The sequence below is a fragment of the Halichoerus grypus genome, chromosome 9 (genome assembly GCF_964656455.1).
Source record: "Halichoerus grypus chromosome 9, mHalGry1.hap1.1, whole genome shotgun sequence".
Lineage (NCBI taxonomy): Eukaryota > Metazoa > Chordata > Mammalia > Carnivora > Phocidae > Halichoerus > Halichoerus grypus.
In genome coordinates, this window is record NC_135720.1 from 27471674 (window position 1) to 27491876 (window position 20203).

General features: G+C 43.4%; 1 long non-coding RNA gene across 1 annotated transcript; it reads right to left on the reverse strand.

Moving 5' to 3' along the window:
- Positions 1 to 4127: 4127 nt before the first annotated feature.
- Positions 4128 to 14474, reverse strand: LOC144378951 (uncharacterized). The gene is made up of 3 exons (XR_013440892.1): positions 14210 to 14474; positions 8179 to 8237; positions 4128 to 4875 (listed from the first exon to the last, which is right to left on the reverse strand). It is a non-coding gene; the product is annotated as an uncharacterized LOC144378951 (long non-coding RNA).
- Positions 14475 to 20203: the final 5729 nt, after the last annotated feature.

A 20203-nucleotide genomic window follows, 5' to 3' on the forward strand; every position in this document is an offset into this window, starting at 1 on the left:
TTGAGTTTGGCCAGATGTTCTTGGATGCCAATCTTAGCTTCTTGTGGGAGGGGGTATTGCCTTTGCCTCTGAGGTTGGGCTCCTGGGATCCATTCAACAACAATAGGGGCCCGATTCCGGGCTAGTCAAGGTGGGTTGTTTTCAGCCCATACTGAAGGGAAGGCAAGCCTGAACTCTGGCAGGCTGCTTAGTTGGGCCTGGGTGCAGAATAGCCTCCATTCTTCTTCCCTTGGCGTGGTAAATGCTAGAATTAGAGACCCCGTCTTCTCTTGCCTTGGGTTCAGTTGGAGGCTAGTGTGTCCAGGAGGTTATCTGAGCCCTAGGCTTGGAGAGTATGTCTCGGCCCAGGAGAGGGATGGGGCAATCAGGCAGATAAAGGAATTCATGTCGGACCTTGTGGCCCCCGAGTTCACACTGGTGAGCCCGGCAAAAGGGCTATTGTATCGCCCGCGTCCCGGTGGCCCCAAGGATGGTCACAGTCCTTTTGCTGAAAGGGGCCACTGGGGAGGTGACAACAGAGTGCTCGGCCCCAGTATCAATCGTAAAAGTCACTGGTTGGCCCCCCACCTTCATTCTGACCGTGGGCTCACGGGGGCCAAGGAGGAAAGAGCCCAGTCCCCCTCAGTCTGAGTCCATTCCCGCAAGGCCTGTGAGGTCCTCCTCTCAGGGTTCTTCCTTGCAGTGGCTGGGCTTTTGAGCCTTTCCCCGGTTGGGACATTCGTTTTTCCAATGCCCTTTCTCCTTACAGTAGGCACATTGATCCCTTGCCAAGGGGGTTCCGGGTCTCTCCCCTTTTGGTGGTCAGGGTATCCCTGCTTTTGTGTTGTCCTTTTCTTTCAGGGCATCAGTGAGGAGGCTGACTTTCTTTTTCATCTTTTTGTCAGCTTCCTGTTCAGCTGCTACCTCCCTGTTCATGTAGACCTTATTGGCAATCTCTATTAGCTGGGTGGTGTTCATCCTGGTGAAACCCTCTAGTTTCTGAACTTTTTTCCTGACGTCTGGGGCAGCCTGAGCCACGAAGGCGGTGTTTACCATCTGTTGGCTTTCTTGTGCCTCAGGGTCAAATGGAGTGTATATCCTGTAGGCTTCACATAGTCTTTCGTAGTAGTCCCCGGGGGACTCCCCTGGTTGTTGAGTGACCGAGGATACCTTAGTCATGTTCATGGGTTTCTTAGCTCCTGCCCAGATTCCCCAGAGGAGGGCCTCCTGGTAGCGGTGGATGTGGGCCTGTCCTTCGGTTGTGGTGAAGTCCCATGCTGGGTGCTCTTTGGGTGCGGCCGTATTAGCCCAGGCAGCAGGGTCCATGACTCCCACTGATGCATGCTCTTCCAGGTACTACCATGCTCCCTCAGTATTCTCCTCCTCTCTTCTGTGTTAAACAGGGTGCGGAGTAACTGTCAGGGAACCAAATGTTATGGAACCTGGACTGGATCGCCCAATGGAAGAACCAAGTGGCACTCGGAGATCTTGGAGGATGGGAGGTTTATTTAACCCCGGCGGGCTCAGAGGAGAGTGATCTCCAAAGGTCTGAGCCCCAAGCACAAACAAGGGGGTAATTTATACACTTCTACTTCCGCATACTGGGCACTCTTGGCATGTGCACAAAGTGGGGCAGGGAGAAGGACCCGGATTGGCACGCACGGGAAGCAGAGCAGGGAGAAGAACCCAGAAGAGCTCCGGGGCAGGGGCTGGGACTCCCTTGCTGGCTCAGTCGGCCTTCTTAGGACACAGATTTTTCCTTATCAATACACCTATATTTTTCTTCCGTTTTTCTTTTACTTGTTCATGTTTCATGTTTAACTTGAATCCATATTAAATTTATCTGGGGCTAAAGTATGAAGTATCCATCTAATTTTATTTTTTCCCCCAAGAGTTAACAAATTTTCATTTATTGAGCAATTATTTCTTTCCCTACTCTTTTATGATACCATATGTTATGGGTTGAAATGTGTCCCCCAGAAAGATATGTTGAAGTCCTAATCCCCAGGACCCCAGAATGAATTTATTTGGAAATAGGATCATTGCAGATGTAATTAGTTAAGATGAGATTATACTGGAGTAGGGTGGGCCCTTATCCAATACGACTTGTGTCCTTATAAGAAGAAAAGAAACAGACACCGAGAGAACTCCATCTGAAGACTGAGGAGCAAAGGGAGAAGGTGGCCATGTACAGCTAGAAATGGAGATGGAAGTCAGGCCGCCATAGACCACGGACCACCAGAGGTTGCTGGCAAGGCTGGATTCTTCCCCGGAATCTTCAGAGGGCACATTGTCCTGCTGACAACTTGATTTCAGACTTCTGGCCTCCAGAACTGTGGGAGAATCAGTGTCCGTTGTTTTAAGCCATGCAGGTGGTGGTACTTGGGCCAGCAGGCTTAGAAAGCTAATGCACCCTCTTTATCATATATAAAATCCTTGCATCAACTAAAATCTGCTTCTTGGTTCCATTGATTTATGTCTGTTATTATACCAATGTCATGCTATCTGTTAAGCTTTTGAAATTGATTTTAATTTAATACTTTCCCTCATTACTTATCTTTTCTGAATTGTCTTAGTAGTCCCCCAAATGATTCTTCACAGTGTTTTATGTTTAGAAGGAAAGTATTAAGTCCTGTTTCCTCCAAAACACAAGCCTAGTAATTTTTACATATACAGTGATTTATTACTTAGCAACAACAAATATTCACAATATGATTACATTAAATAAAATCTCCAGTTCATTTAAAATACCGTTTAGATTTTTAAAATTGATTTGCATTTAACAATGTACATTTATTCCAGAAAACTGGACCAATATGTGTTTTTAAAACAATTATTGATCTTAAAGAATAGTAAAAATTTTATATTCCATGTAGCTGAAGGAAACTGTATTTTTAATTAATAATGTTATGTTATTATCATTGATAATAATGCATGTGTCTTTGATTTCCACATTATTTAAAATGTTTAAAAATGTTTTCCTATCATTTACTTTAAGTAAATGATAGAACCAACATTCTGCCTCAAGGATCTCACCACCACATTCACCACCACCAGCCCAGTGCCCCAGCTCCAACCACAAATGTTTTCCCAAAATCCTTACCCACCTCATCCAAAGTCTTCCCCCTCCCTCGGTCAGGAATGGCTGGACCCCACCAATCCTTCAAGGCCCCCTCGAGTGTTACCGATACCTTGGAGCCTTGAAGCCCCTCAAGTCAGAAATAATTTCTTTCCCCCACTGAACTTGCCACTTTTTGTGTATAATTCATCTTGCACTTACCATGTATTGTGTAATAATGTTATCTGTTATCTATGTTCAAGATTTGAATTGTGATTTATTAAATTACATTCGTTTGAGCAGTATCTTATACTACATTGTGTCCTAAAAATTTTTTTTTTATCAGATGGGCTAATTCCATCTACTCCTCCTAAATTTGTACTTCCAAATTACCTGTTCTTTATGTAGAAACAAATGGTGAGAACTGGCCTCACCTAAGACATTTTTGTAAAGGGAAACACCCAGCATTTAAAATGTGTCTTTATGTAGGCCAGGGTTGGTCCCTACAGCTACTTTGCTCCATACAAGACATAGCATCAGAATTACAGTGGTGTTTTCCAACGTGCTTCCAACATCATTTCTCAGCGTGATGACAGAGGCACTGGGCAACGGGTCAGGAAGACAGGATTCACGTATGACTTCGTTCTTAATCTTTAACTTGTCTGGGCCCCAATTTCTTCATCATATTGTGATGTTATTGCACTAGATCACTGGGAGGTTTTGGTTTTGGTTTTGGTTTTGGCTTTGTTGTTTCTTTTGCTTGTTTTAATTGAGGCAGGAGTAAAGACTTCTTAAAAAACTAAAGTGGGAATAGGGGCCATACTAGATAAAAGGGAGCTGCCATGGAGGGAGTTGGAAGAATGGGCTTGAAGCTGGCCTCCCGACCCTCACAGCAGCCCCCCGAAGCTCTTCTGTGGCTTGAACCCCAGGATAGTTCCTGAGGACACACTTTGAAATGATTAAACTAGGTCAGGGTTTCTTAAGCATCAGGCATACACATACCAACTTAGGATTTTTTGCCAGCATCAGCATCCACTTCATGCTATTTATTCATTCATTCATCCACTCAACAAAGACTGAATAAGGCCCTACTTGGTGCTGGGGTTCTGCAAAAACAAAGCCCCTCTGTCGGGGGAGAGGTGGGGATGACACTCTATAGAGCCCTGTCTCAGGGGGTGAGGAATCCAGACTCTAAATTCACACAGATCTGGGTTTGTTGGGATTCAGACAGGTCTGCCCCGGTCAACTGTTTGAATTTGGGCAAGTTATGCAAATTTTCTTTGCTTTACTTTGGTTTCATGTAAAGTGGAATTCAACTCCTACAGTGGCTGTGAAGAGTAAACCAGGAACTACCTGGGAAGCCCTTAGTATGAGCCTCGGCACACAGCACTTGCTAACAGCCGTTATTTTTCTAATCTACTTCCCTTTCAATTTAAGTGATTTCTTTAGCCTCGTCCTAAGCAAACAAATTTGATATACTAATTAGACACTTCTAACACACTTAAGGATATATACATAACTCCCTTGGAAATGTTCTTCTTCACACCAAAAGTCATTTCGGTGCCCCTAGGGGACGTGTGATGCATTCGGGAAGCCTGGTTGCCCGATTCCTTCTGGTATCACCAGCTCATTCTCCGGGTGAATGCAGCGGAAGGACCTCATTTTCCTCTGTGTACCTGCTGCCACTCCTATCCATCTTACGATATGAGTCATCAGGTGCTTAATTATTGTGTGTGTTGTATCGAGGGAATGGCCTGCCCCCATTTCTTCATCCTCCAGATGATAATCCAAGCCACACAAGGTGTGATGAAACCACATTACCAGATCATGCAGGCACCCTGACAAAGACAAGAAACCAATATAGGGAGAGGTGGTAAAAATGTATATATCCTATACTGCTTATGAAGGATTTTGCACGAGTAGAGACAAGAACGGAGTTTGTGAAGTGGGCAAGAGGAGCTCCAAGTTCAGATCACAAGTAACCTGCTCCCCCCCCAAGGGCCGGGTGCTGCCTAGCGAAGTCTGCAGTGCTCTTCTCTTTCTCACCTCCCCCGAGGTGGGGCCTAGGGACTCTGCGAGGGCAGAGACGCTAGGGAATCCCAGGCCAGAGCCTCTGCTAGCCCCCAGTTGTGCCACCACGTACAAGCAGTCTTCCTAGAAGCCAGACTTTTCCTAGGGCCCGCCTGTCCAACCACACACAAACTTTCTGTTACCATGAGTTCCCTACCAATTATTGAGAAGCCTATGGCAACCACACAGAAGGAGAGAACCTTAGAAGTAAACCCAGAGGTCTTCTAGTGACTGGGCTGTGGCCAGCTCTCTGAGTGATTCAGGAACACTCTCTGTGGACATCCAGTTTCTGCTTCAACACTACACGGAGGCCACCACCCTCCCCTCCCCCCACCAGTAGAACCGCTTACAACCAATTGGTGACCATATTTGGGTATAGTCAAGGATCTGTGTTGTAGTCCTAGCTTTGTCTGTTACCAGCCAGTTGTGTGACACTGGGCAAGTGTCACCCTCTCAACCTTATTTTCCCCTTTTGGAAATTGAGGAGTGTGTTTGATTGGATTTCCAAGGTCCCTTCCATAGCTACGATTTAAGCAACCTATTCCAACTACCTTTTTTTTTCCATGACAGCCCTTCAAATATTGGACTGCAGTGTTCGCATCACTTCCTCCTTAGTAAATGTGTCCCTTCCACACGTCCCTGTCGCACCTGGTTTCCAGATCCCTCTCTGCACTGGTCACCCTCCTCTGGAAGGGGGCCAGCTCATCAGCTCCGTTCAGATAAGGGGCACAGCAGAGCCTGCCTGGGACTTCTTCCAGAGCACCTGCTCATTGCCAGAACCGAGACTATCTGCCTCAATTAGAATATCTGGTCCCCTAATACCCCTGTCCCCTAATCGTGTTGCAAAACCACTGGCTTCACAGACAGAAGGAGTTTTAGATTTAAAATATTTACTGTTAAGAAAAGACAGAAAATATACCCCCTAAGGCATAACCTCCTATTTTCCCAGACATTAATTTAAGAAAAGAGACCCATTAAGAAAACTCCTGTAATAAGTATTGTGAAGCTCCTAAGCTTCTCAGAGAGCAACTTGTCTCTAAAATACAAGCGGGGAGAAAACCATCTCTTCTGCCCTTGAAGAAAAAGCACCCACTAGGCTGGTGAACACAGCCAAGAAGATGCTGCTGCCACCTTGTGGCAGAAGCTTTTTATATCACACCTCTGTCTGTGAACAGGACTTAACTGATGAATCGCTGACTAAAATATATACTGGCTGGTTTTCCTAGTAGGAGTCCTGACACAGAGGAAATTAGTGAAGATAGCACACTTGACCAACTTCACCCAGATTCTCCATTCTTCTCATCTCTCAGACCACTCACCTTCCTCTCAGCCCTCCTGCATCCGGAAGCAGATGCGTGTGGACAAGCGCCCCCCCTCCCAAGCATGGTGTGCCCCCTTCGGTAGAGGGCGGCAGCATCTGTGACCACCCACCTTGGACTCCCAGAGTGTGGGGTGATTTCAGAACCACAGCAGCTTGTTCGCTTTCATTACCTTGCCCTGGCCTGAGGGACGGGTAAGCAATACCAGTTTTTCCCGTTATTCTCCACATTCTTCACCCTGGTCCTGTGCCTCAAATAACACTCCTTAGAGCAAATGTCTTTGTCCCCAGTCCTAAGTGCGGTAAGGAAACCTCTGAGGTCTGACTTCCATCTCTGCAGGGAAGATGAGCTGCCCCGCACCCTAGCATGATGGCCATGTGATCGGTATCATGTAGGGTCTGCATCCAGAACTCTACCTAGAGAGCTGCATGCTAGATGGGCACTCTGGGCCACACAGCCACATATTCCTAGGTTGAGCACTCCGGATGCCAAGCCCCACGTGCCTGTCTCCATGAGGATCAGCAACCCCAACTTCTCCCCTTACAAATGTGTCCCCTTTCCTCCCGAGTGTCCTACTGCAGGACCCCGGAGGGGCTGGAGAATCAGCGTACAGGGAGCAGGGATGACTGTGTATAGTGATAATCCCCCAGGGCTGATTTCAGGAAGTTTGGCAACCTCAAAATAACTTATTTTCCCCATCTCTAGCTCAAAAGTTCTATTAACTGAAGAAAAAGGTGCAAAACAATGAGGTAGTACATTAATCAGTAATAGGAAAGTGCTATATTAAACTTAATTTACAGCACAAAGTGATATTTACCAAAGTACCTTCTACAGAGAAAACTGTTGCTATCTTAAAGAGAGAAAGGGACCAAGTGTTCTGGTTAAAAGTGATGAGGAGAAATCATGTAAATAAGGGGAGGGAGGGAAACACAAACCAAATGGAACATACTGAATATTCGCGGCCTGGTCTGGAGCAGAAGATAGAACCACCTGCACATTATAAACCTGTAGTTTATGAGAAGAGGATTTGCCAACCAAGCAGAGCTGTTCAGCCACATGCAAGGTGCTGTCATGTGTCACAGGAGGTCATCCATGCAGTGGGGCCCTGCTCGAGGGCACTATATTGTTCCCTCCAGCATAGTGGGGCACAAAGAGCTGTTTGGAGTACCTAGAATAATATCTGGAACCATCCATGCCAAACTGTGATTCTGGTTACCTTTGGGGGGATGGGGGAATAGAGAGGGTGATTAATGGGAATATCAACTTGTAATATATTTTTATTTTTTGCAAAGAGAATGTATTCATTTATCACATGTATAATTTTTAAATGCATTAAAATATATTACAAAAATCCAGTAGAAGGAGCACCGGCCTAGGTTGCCCCACTGGGTTTAGGTATCAGCTCTATCGGCTTCTTCCTACTAGTGTCGTGCTTTGGGCAAGTCACTAAAACCCTTGAGCCTCAGGTTTCTTGTCTGTAAAATGGAAGTGTTAATACCTAACTCCCAGGGTTGTTGTGTTGACTGAGACTGTAATAGGAAGTACTTGAAATTCAGTTGGTCCTAAATAAATAATTAAGAAAATAGATTATCGCCCAGACCAGAGGTAATGTAGGCTTATGAGGATGGTGGCAAAGAAAATGAGAAGAAGAGAAAGATGGGAAGACATTTCAGAGACATGACAGATAATAAGATGATTTGCCAACAAAACTGAGGCTTATGCCCGGAAGCCTCCTTGTCTACACCTGCTCACCTTCCCTGGCTGTCTGCTTTCTCCTCTCAGGCTTCCAGAACTCGCTGCTATAGGAGAATCTGAAGGGAAAAGAGAGAAACAAATGGAACAGAATGAATTTAAAACCAGATAAAGTCCATGGTGATTCTTTTAAAGATTTCTGTGTTGCAATGGCTATTTTGTAAAGAATTTGCAAAGCCCCTGCTTCCTGTAAAGGAGTAGGTGTCCCCATCCTGGAGACATCCCACTCATAATATATCTCATTGCGATAGCCTCCTTCCATCTCTCCCTCTAAACTGTTCTCCAGGGCACATATCACTCCCAAGGAGGCAATAATTGCTTCTTGAGGAACAAAATATATATAGTACACACACAGATATAGAGTATATCTGTGGTATTAAATTTTCATGAAACAGCATTATAAAAATATATCTAAAAAGGTTCCTTAGAGGGGATGATAATAAAAAAAAAAGTTGGAAAGCCTGCTCTACACGGTAAGCACTTTGGGGACGAGGATTCTACACTTTACTGTGATATCCTCCATGCAGGGAAGAATGCCTGTGCATAATAAGGATTAATGACAATATACTGGAGGGAGGGAGGGGGGAGGAGGGGGGAGAAGAAGGGAGGGAGGGACGCACCTGCATTTCGCATCTGTCTTGAGCTACAAACAAGGGACAACATTCAATGGGCTTAAACAATCAACACCATTGGCCCACTTCACTGTTAGTTCGTTGATAGGTAGTGAGATGCTTCAGAAATCTCAGCCCTAACAAAATAATCTCAAAAGGGAGGGCATCTTCTAGAAACTCCTCCAGAGCCTTCAACAACATTCCCCTCTTGGCCAATTTGTCTGACTGAGTCACATGACTTTTCCAGAACCATCTCAGGCAAGGGGGTAGATTCCTCCTTAGCCCTGGAGCTGGTCGCCCCAACCCTTTCTTGCTCCCTCCAGTATATTATTAATCCAAAGGTGCAGAGGAGTGGCAAGAGTCTAAATAAAATCAGGATTCTGTGAGGAAGGAAGAAGGAACGGAAGGATGCTGGTTAGACAAACAATGGAGTCCACTTAATTACTGGCTCAAATGTTTCTGAGCAGTTTTATTAAGAGAAATGGGCTTCCACAGTGTTTCTTCCATATTTTAATCGATCTTAACAAAGCAAACCATTTTTTAAAAATTAATTATTTTGATCATATTTATTTTGGCTAGCTATTTAATTTAGACACATGACATATAGTTGTACCTTTTCACATAGTATGCACATTTTACAATATATTGTGGTCTCTTACTCAAGCCACCTTTTTTAAAGATTTTATTTATTTGAGAGAGAGAGTGAGCAAGCACGAGTGGGGGAGGGGCAGAGAGAGAGGGAGAAGCAGACTCCTTGCTTCTGCATCGGGCAGAGAGCCCGATGATGATGCTGGGCTGTATTCCAGGACACCAGCCAGCCGAGATCATGACCTGAGCCGAAGGCAGACACTTAACCAACTGAGCCACCCAGGTGCCCCTTATTTAAGCAACCTTAAGTAAATCTTGGGGTTTTTCTGTGGGAGGGTGTATGGTTTCAGAAAAGGAATGTGCATCTGAGAACCGAGGGACGAGGGTTGTAGTCTTACCTTTTCTAAGTGAGTGACACTGGGCAAGTCCTTTCCTATCTCTGAACTTTTGTTTTCTTGGAAATAAAGATTAGCAAAGTCTCTTCCATCTCTAAGATTCAGTGTCTTGGAATATACTTCTACTATATTATAGATTATCAAGGTTTGTGTGGTTTTACTTATATCAATGCTTTTGCTAAATATTTTGAGTCCTGTTTATAATTTTTTGACATTGGGAACAGAAGCAAGCTCTCAATTATAATGGTGTTGTAATAGGAAAATATAATCAATTTAGCCATAAACCATGTCACATCACGGCTTCCAAAAGGGAATATTTGTAGCAACAGAAGAAGCCAGCTGGATACAGTTTTAAATGACCACACTCAATTGTTTGGATGGATGGATGGATGGATGGATGGATAGATAGATAACTGAATGAACAAATGTTCTTGCTTTTTAATATTAGGTATAATTCACTGGTGACACTGAGGAAATGAAGTGCCAGGTATGTATCTTTCAGCATTAAAGGCACTGGATATTGCCCCTATTCTAATAATAGACCAATGGAGGGCTCTGCAGCCTGTGTCCACATTCATAGTACACTCTATTTGCCAGTTTCCCAAAGGGCCTACTGGCATTTTCATTAGACTCTCTGCTTTCTCTCCGCTAACACATCTCAACATGTGTTGCCCTTGTTGAGGGAAGCCAGTGACCACACTGAGGTCTATAATGGCCAGGAAAATCTCTGGTGGTAGTCACATTTCTCTGGTCACTTTCCCCATAAGGATTATGAGATTTGGGGGCTCTGGATGGCTCAGTCGGTTAAGTCTCCAACTCTTGATCTCAGCTCAGGTCTTGATCTCAGGGTCATGAGTTCAAGCTCCGTGTTAGACTCCACGCTGGGCAAGAAGCATACTTTAAAAAAAAAAAAAAAAAAAGGATTATGAGGTCTATAAGTTGCTACTAATGAGTGTGAGTGTGTTTTCTTTTTATGCACTTTCCCACATAAGAATAGTAAATAAATACACAAGCACAAACACCACACACACATTGAGCCACTTACAAAGTCAGTAAAAGTTTTAGATTACTAAGAGTAGTGACAAATTATCAATGTTTCTAACACGAAATTGCCATCTAGAAGGATTATTTTGAAAGCAGTTTTCCATTTTAGCCTAATAAATTAACATAATCAAGTATTTCCAGTTAATATATAAAGTCTAACTGACAAAAGCGAATTCTCACAGCTCAGGCTCAGAAACTCCAGGGCATAGGCTTCCTCGAGTCCCCATTCAGTTGGAGACCTCCACAGTCACCCCTACCCTGTGATTGTTGCTTTCGCCGCCACTTCCTGCTGCTGCCATCTGGCTGATTAGAAGGAGTGAAGGGCGCTGGTAACAAGCCCTCAGGGCACTACTCCAACCCTGTGGGAAACAGAAGGAAATGCTTAGGACTCTAATTAGAGACCCAGGAACCACTAATAAATAGTTCAAGCAGTCTCAAAGAGAAGAGGGTACAGGTCTGGAAGAAGAGATCCCTTCATGTGCCATACTCCACATTCTCCGTTAGTGTCCTCCTTTCATTTTAGGAGAGTCTCTAGCTTTTTTTGTTTGTTTTAATTACAAATCTGAGTGTCCAACCATGCCCCTATTATTAAGAACCTAAGAATATCTGCTTTGTGTCAGGCCTATGAGCTATTCAGGCATTCATCTATACGTGTCTGTTATGCACCAGGTGTGGAGTAAAATTCTGGGAATTTAAGACAAATAAGATAAAATTGTGCCTTGAAAGTACTTGAAACAGCTGATTTGATACTCCCTCCCCATGGCCCCGTGTTTATCTTTCTTTTTTTTCCCATCTGTTTATTTTGGAATTCTTGATCACTATAGCCTACAGAGTACAGGCTCTGAGCTCCGACCGGATTTGAATCCCAGCTCTATCTTTTATTTGTATGTGACTTGGACAAGTTACTTAATATTTCTGGGCCTCAGTTTCCTTATGTGCAAAGTGGGGGAAATGATAGCTCTGACTTTTAGAGGTGCTTAGAAGATGTTAAATGAATGGGACATGTTAGCTCTTCTTACTAATACACCATATTCTCTTGTGCCATCAACAATGGCATTATCTTGTATTTCATCTTCATTAAAAATGTATAACTGAGATCAAAAAGGCAACATTGGAACTGTCGTACAAATCAGAAGGTGGCTGAAACACATTAATTGGAATTCTGATCATTACTTCAATCAATAGAGAAGTTGAATGTTTCTTTACACATTTACTATCCCTTGTATCAGGGAAGATTTTCTGAGTCCTCCGATGTGGGTGTTTCTTAACCTACTTTTGCGGCTATCCACGCAACTTCATTTTGTCTTTTTTAGAGAAGAGGAAGCTTGTGCTTTCTTAAAAAATGGGATTACCTTCATTGTTCCCTCTGATTATAAGTCACTTTTGTTACAAATTTTTGGAAAATACATCAAAGTATATATAGCAAAGAAAAAATCACTCAAATCCCAACTGAAATAACAACTGGGAATATATTCATATATATATCTCTATGCATTTTTATGCATATATAATTAATAAAATAGTAAAATATAAGTTAAGAATGGTTGAGAACTTACCATGTGCCAGACACTATTCTAAGCACTATACATGTACTAACTTAATTTTCACAATACCCCGGTGAGATAGACTGCCAAGAGTAGCTCATTTTACTGCTGAGGAAACCAAGCCACAGAGATATTAAGGAATTTACTCATAGTCACACAGCTTTTTAGGGGCAGAGCCAGGAAAGGGTAAAGCCACGATTCGAAGCCAACCAGTCTGGCTTCTGAATTCACACACCAAACCACTATGCTATACTGTTTTTCCAAACTACAACAGGCTATTTTCACCTAAAAACGTAATGAAAAATTCTTTCCAGGTTCTTAATATATATCTGTAATTTAGTAATTTAATAAGCCTAGTAATATTCCATCATATATATGTACTCATATTTTTATTTACTTATTATAGAATAGTATTAATTATTTATACCTTTATAAATATATACTTACATATTTAACAGCCTCCCATTGTTGAACATTTAGGCCATTTACCATTATAAGCAGTGACCATCATCCTTATAAACACAGATATATCCACGACTAATTATTTCCTCAAGATAAATACCTATAAGTAAAATGCTAGATCAAAGAGTATTTGCTTTTTAATACTTTCAAAGGTTGGTGCCAAGTTGCTCTCCAGGAGACCTCTAGCCAGCCGAGTATGAGTGTCTGTTTCCCTCACACTTTTGCCAACAGTGATAAGATTTTCCTCAGGCTAAGTGAAAATATCATTGCTTTCCTATTTCTTTCACTAATAATGACTGTTTCTTTATTAGTGAATTACCATGAATAATTCTTTTGAAAATTGCCTTATCCTGCTTTTTTCTAACATATTTTGTGAATTTTTCTTATTGATTATAATTTGTAATTGTGTATCAATATTAACATTTGGTTTGTTATTAGATGTTGAAATATTCCTCAGTTGTTTGTTTGTTTTTAGGATTTTATTTATTTGACAGAGAGACACAGCAAGAGAGGGAACACAAGCAGGGGGAGTGGGAGAGGGAGAAGCAGGCTTCCCGCCCAGCAGGGAGCCCGACGCAGGTCTCGATCTCAGGACCCTGGGACCATGAGCTGAGCCGAAGGCAGACGCTTAACGACTGAGCGACCCAGGCGCCCCTATTTTCCTCAGTTTTAAAGAACTTATATTTTCACTTATATTTTCTTTTGGTCTTTTCAGGAAGAGGCTTTTTAAAAATTAAGATTTTCATGCAACCACTTAGGTGTGGCTAAGAAGAGCAGATACCGATTAAGGAAAGAAGGCATTCCTTAACCAAACCAGATCAAAATACTAAGTTGAAGGCCCAGAATGGTTGTTTTTTTAAAGATTTATTTATTTATTTCAGAGGGAGAGAGCACCAACAGGGGTAGGGACAGAGGGAGAGGGAGAGAAATCCTCAAGCAGACTCCCTGCTCAGCCAGGAGCTGGGGCTGGGGTTCCATCCCAGCACCCTGAGATCATGACCTGAGCAGAAATCAAGAGTCAGATGCTCAACTGACTGAGCCACCCAGGCGCCCCAAAGACCCACGTTTTATAATAATTTTAAAGGTAGGGAGAAAGCAAAATATCAGCTTGATAGAGGAACAATTTCCCAGACGAGGCACTGGAGGCTCAGAGTAACTGAGTGACTTGGCTAGAGTAACAGTATAATTAATTGATGAAATGAAACGGAACCGGGACCACCTGGCTTCAGAGTCTGAGCTCTACATCGCCCAACTTCTCTGAAAAACCAAGGCCAGGTCTTCGGTCCCCGCACCTCCATGGTGCTTGTCCTCACTGTTTGCCGCTTTGGCTTAAGATCTAGACGATTTCCTCATTGTCTCTCACGCTGGCTACGGAAACCGAACTCACCTGGGGAGGCCGGCCTCCTGGCAGTGTTTTGGTTGCTGGTTAAGTTATTTTACTTTGGGCTTTGTGAGGAGCAGTCGGCTCTGCTGGTTGTCTCCATGCCCTGGCTCAGGGCCAGCCGTCTAAGTTTCGGGGCCCAGTGCAAAATGAAAATGCGGGCCCCTTACTGAAGAAGGGGGGGTGAAAACTACAGGAAAAAAAAAAAGGCTTTTCCCTTTTCCTCACAGGTTCTCTGGTGCCCCTTCGTGGTGTTTTGTTTTGTTTTTTAAGTTTCTATTTAACGCCCCCCTCCCAGAGCACAGGGACACTCGCGGGGCGACTGCAGGCCCGGGGACCCTGCGGTGGACTCCACGCACGCACGGAGCATGCGCGCGCCCCCGCCTTCGCGGCTCCCAGGCCCCGCGCCGCGGGGCAGGGGGGCGCCCGGGCTGGGGGCGCCGGGCCCAGGCAGCTGGCAGGCGGCAGCTCCCGGAGGAGGCCGGGAGGAGGCGAGAGGCTCCACGGGCTCCCAGGCTATGACCCACTGTCCCATTGGAGTGCCCTTAAAAGACACAAATTCAAAGATAAATCAGAATTGCACGATGGGCCCGGCTCGTCGTTCTGTAGGAGCGCCTCCTTCCTCCCTGAGCACGGGTCTGCGTGCACTGTGCCACATTTATCTTTTTTCCTCCTCCCCTCGGCGCCCCAGCCCGTTACCACCAAGCTGCTCGAGATAAGCCCAGGCAGCCCGAAGGAAAGACACGCCTTTTGTGTGAGGTCGGCGAGAGGGCCGCAAGTGCATTCCACTTAATCACCAGGAGAAATTCTCTAGAACTGCTTTTCATACTATTCCTAGAACCGATTAGCCAGAACCTTTCATTTAGATGTAACTTAAAGACGCAAAAAACAAATAACTACGGTACTGTATTTTAGCAGCTTAAAGGGCTCCATTTGTTAAGCTTAAGCAGATGAATAGCTTGCCAGAAATACACCGAACAGCACTTGGGCCTGGTGAATGCATAACAATGACAGCTGCAAAGTCACAAAGGAAGTACCATTTAGGTGGCATTTGCTAATGAGTTGTATTTGGGGAGAGAAAGAAAAAAGTTGTTAGGTAATGACAGCCAAAGCCAAAAAAGAAACCTTCTCCCCATCTACTTTATGAATTAACAGCTGGATTATCAGTTTGGAATCTGATGTAGGTGGTGGTAGAAACCATATACACAGGATGCTTTTATAATTGCCTGACTGTAACATTTGCTTTTCCTTTCGGAAAGACGTGTTAACGAGATAAATACATATACTTAAGAGAAAACAGAATTTCTGCAGATAGGCAGATGAGTTTCACAATTCCAGGGACCACGGTTTAAAGCAGTGCTAAAAAATATGATACTAATTTTAAATGTTTTCTTCAGTTGTAAAGTTATGTGTCAGAATATGTTAACGAAAGAGTTTCATGCACTTTGAATTCAAGCAAAGATTTTAAAAATTAATTTTGACGTTTCTTCCTTTTCATCTGTTCATTCAAAGATGGTTTTTATTTATTTATTTTTTTTAAGATTTTATTTATTTATTTGACAATGAGAGAGAGCACAGCAGGGGCAGTGGCAGGCGGAGGGAGAGGGAGAAGCAGGCTTCCCGCTGAGCAAGGAGCCGATGTGGGACTCGATCCCAGGACCCTGGGATCATGACCTGAGCCGAAGGCAGTTGCTTAACCAACTGAGCCACCCCGACGCCCTCAAAGATGGTTTTTAAAAATTAGCTTCATTGGGGGCGCCTGGATGGCTTAGCATCTGACTCCTAATCTCAGCTCGGGTCTTGAACTCAATGTCAAGTGGTCAAGCCTAGTGTGGATTCTACTTTTAAATAAATAAATAAATAAAATAAAATTAGCTTAATTGTTTTTCCACCTAAAGAGCCTAATCTTAACATAGGTGATTTTGAATTGCATTGATAATACATAAGCTCCATAGCAAACGTGTCCCTGAATTCATACAGACCTGTCAATTTGCCAATGAATAGACTGATCAGAGAAGTGGCCTGTTGCTGAATGACACTTGAAATGTCCGTGTGTGTTACACACAAAATAAAACACCGAGCAGTTTTTGAAAGTGTCGAGACATCGTATGCTCTGGTTGAAAGATAACTGAACTGCGTTATTCCAGCTCTACGGACATTTTAATTTAATTTGAGACGAGTAAGCAACATCTGCTGCGGAAAGCAGTGCAAACAGAAACCAGGGACACAGAAGCAACGTGCCCAGTCTTTATCTTCAGTCCTTTCTCCTTCTTCCAATTTGTAGCCTTTCTATCTTCTAATCTTGACCAATTTTGTAAACCTCTCACTCTAATCTTAATCTTCATTCCTTTCTTGATTGAAACCCTGAATAAATCAGCCTGTCCAACACAAGACAAAAACACTAGGTTCTAAATGTTGTGTGGGTGAGGGTGAGTCAATGCCCAATGTATAATACAGTGGGGCTGGCTACTCTCAAAATGTGAATTAATTCTTTCGTGCCCTGTCAGTTCTCCCCTATTTTCCCACTTGACTGGTGCTGCCTTCCTCCCTCCACCCCCGCTGTCCTCCCTACATCCTACTTGAACATCCTACACCCACCCTTGCTCATTTCATCCTTCCAAAGCTTTCTTATGTTCATCATGCCCTATCCCAGTGGTTCTCAAAATGAGCACAGGTAGTATTGTTTGGGAATCAGTTCCCAGCTCTTCAGCATCCATATGGGCTTTTTATTAAAACCTTTCTACTGCAAAAAGAGCCTGTGGTCCAAGTGTCCTTCTGGTTTTCTGTTCCCATCTCCCTTTTACAGGCACCCTTCTCTCACCTAAAAGAATGAAGTCACACCTCTCCTCTGTTGGGACTCAATACAGTTGTGGGCTTAACACTCTCTGAGGCAAGAAAGACAAAATCAGTTTGAAATGGTAGCGTTGATGTTGAGACTCTAACGGCCGGCTAACATCCTTTTTGCACGTCAAGTGACTTCTGATTCTTTAAAAAAAAAAGCTGATAAATCATTAAAAATCATTTTCTCAACAGATCGTTCTGTGATTTTGTTAGAATACATCTTGGAGAAGCAAGTTACTTTCCTGCAACAAGACTCTTTCCATTACCATCTACTTATTCAATGACCAAAATTTCTCAGCACATCTATAAAAATAATAAATACGATGAGAATTGGAGTTGAACCCTATCTTTTTCTACCATAAGTGATTTTCGTCTATGAACATATGAAATAACTTTATAAGCACCCCACCTATCTCATTGAGATACAGTTCTAATAGCATCTTATCATTATATTTAGTAACTATTAATATAATGTAATTTGTAATATAATGATGTTGAGGACCTATTGAGTACTACTAATAATTATAATAACTCAACTGCAGAAGAAAATCTTTACACTTAGGGTCCCGTGGTCAAAAAATTAATTTCAATTTACGTACATACCTTTGTTTCAAAAATATATTTAAAACTTTAAAGCATAGAAATCACTAGGATGAAATTTCTATCAGGGAATAGAATAGAAATATGATTTCATAAGGATTAAGAAAAAAAAGGACGATATAAAATTTCCCTCACATATGCCCATGTCTTTCTTATCACCATGGAATTTGGGCTCAGTTAAGTACATTGAAAATTACATATCAAGTTTATTTCCAATAAAATAAAAGTGGAAATTACATTCTTTGCAACTATGTAAGCTTAAGTTGAAAGTTTTTAGATATCAACTTATACAGGTGCAAAGAACACATAGCCTTTGAAAATTCTCTTTGGGGATATAGAAGCAAAAAGTCCGAAGACCACTGGACTGCCCTACTCCAATCTATGAATGTTACCATCCAGAATGTTCTGCTTTCAGCTATGGTGCAGTGGTCAAGAGCACACATTCTGCAGTCAGGAAGACGTAAGCGTAAGTCCTGGGACACCCAGGGTGCAACACTTGAGATACTCACTCCCAGGTTCAAGTGAGTCAGCCTGCACTTGCACAAACCCGAGAGTTTGCCTCCTTCAAGTCTGCTCCCTGTGTGCCTCATTGCCTCACCTTAGTCCTTTCCACTTATTACTGAGTAATCACAGTAAATTATTTTGTTTCTCTGAGCCTCGGTGTTCCCAGTGACAAACAGTGAAAATAATGCTCTTTTACAGAGGTGCGCAGGGGTCTTAAAGTAGAGAATATGCAGAGTACTTGGCAAAGTGGTCAGCGATCGGATCTCCGGGGCTGTTTGCTGACACAGAGGCGGGCATCTGAGAAGCCAGTCCATAATAAGGCCGTAGTCACCAAAAGGCTTTAAGGATTCTCAGGCCCAGAGGTTTGATGTTAGAAGGCCCTTGGAGAGGCGGTGTTTTCACACACACGCATGCCGTCTAGCCTGCGTGCACAGACATGAACACACATGTGCAGGTGCACACAGCTGCGGTGGAGGCTTCCCCCCGTGCTCCCGTCTGTCCTCTCCCGCTTCCCTCTTGCCCCTGCTTACACTGAGCTGTGCCCTTTCTGTGCTCAAGAATGTCCCTATTTTTCAAAACCAATCTGAAAAGGGGAGGGAACTGGCCTTCTCATTGCAATAAGCATAGATATAAGCACTCAGTCCACATAATACTTCAAACATAGTACCACACAACCGAGCAGCATGTTCTCTACAAAGGCATCATTCATGAAAATATTAAAAGGTTCAGGAAGGCTGGCTTCCCCATGAGTGCGATGGATAATTCTATGAGAAACCTAGTGAGGGTTTGCTAAATCTCCTTTTCCTCCCCTGCCTGTCAGTCCACTGAGGTTGCTAAGGCAAAAATACCACAGACTGGGGGGCTTAAAAACAATAGAAATGTATTTCTCACAGTTCGGGAGGCTGGCAAGTCCCAGATCAAGGCACCAGTAGATTTGGTGTCTGCTGAGGACATGCTTCCTGGCTCGTCGATGGCTGTCTTCTTGCTGTCACCTCACACGGTGAAAGGAGACAAGAAAGCAGAAAGCTCTCTGTGGTCTCTTTTATGAGATCATTAATCTCGCTCATAAGGGCTCTACCCTTATGACCTAAACATCTCCCCAAACCTCCACCTCCTAATACCACCGCACGGGGCATTAGGTTTCGACATACAAATTCTGGGGGACACAAGCATTCAGATCAGAGCACTGCCCCCTGGTCGGGCCTGCCTGCAAGATTTGCTTCCACCCCTCAAGCACCCGCCTACTGACTGACACTGAGTGTGGGTTACACAGGGCACAGTTCTGTACAAGACGCAGACCTGAGTAAGCACAATGCTCACCTTCGGTTAGCTTAAAATTAAGAGAATATAGTTGCTTTCTTTTCTTTGCTGCTTATTTTCTCTAGTCTCACAACATCAAAACAGGAATTTTTCACAATAATGTCCTGAGCCATGCCCAGAGTCACAGAGATGCTAAATGTTCGGTCAACCCCGCTATATAAGAGAATTTTATTCACTTAAATATTCATCGTTAACAAATGTTTCGGAGTACCTCTCGTACGCCGGGCAACTATGTATATGCAGAGGATAAAGCAGAAGCCAAATAGGAAAAAAAGTCCCTGCTCTCATGATTTTTTTTGAGAGGTGGGAGTGGAGGAGGTATCTTTCTTAATAAAATTAAAACTCAAACCCTCAAAGCTTAGGCAGCCAGGGAGATCCCAGCCTGTCTCATAAGCTATTGGGTCTTATGCTTCTCTTCTGTTCCTTCAAGCACCATTTATCCTGACCTCAGGGATCTGTCATACCCCCTTTATCTATCTACAGCATCATAAGGCCAGTGAACCAAAGCCAGCCTGTTGCCTGTTTTTGTAAATAAAGTTTTATTGGAACCCAGCCACACTCATTCACTCATGTGTTGTCTGTGGTCGCTTTTGCACTAAAACAGCAGACTTGAGTAGTTGTGACAGAGAACATTTTTTTGACAGACCCACAAACCCTAAAATATTTACTATCTGATCCTTAGGAGAAAAGACCAACTTCTAGTATAGAGGAGTAACTCACGCCTGCACCTGCCCT